The sequence below is a fragment of the Haliaeetus leucocephalus genome, unplaced genomic scaffold (genome assembly GCF_000737465.1).
Source record: "Haliaeetus leucocephalus isolate CR32 unplaced genomic scaffold, Haliaeetus_leucocephalus-4.0 Scaffold849, whole genome shotgun sequence".
Classification (NCBI taxonomy): Eukaryota; Metazoa; Chordata; class Aves; order Accipitriformes; family Accipitridae; genus Haliaeetus; species Haliaeetus leucocephalus.
In genome coordinates, this window is record NW_010973285.1 from 3370224 (window position 1) to 3370455 (window position 232).

Here is a 232-nt window from a genome sequence, read left to right on the forward strand (position 1 = left end):
GTTTCGGCCGGGCGCGGTGCGGGCAGCCCGCCGTTTCGGCACGGGTCCTCCCTGGCCGGGGGACGGGCTGCGGCTGCGGGCCCCGAGCGGCTCCTCGGAGACGGGGCGGATAACGGCGGCGCGGGGGAGGGCGGCGTCGCCGTCGCCGCCCGTGGTGGAGCGGCGGCCGCCTGGGTGGCGGGCCGGGGAGGTGAGAGCCGCTGTCCCGGTGCCGCCTTGACGCCGGAGGGCG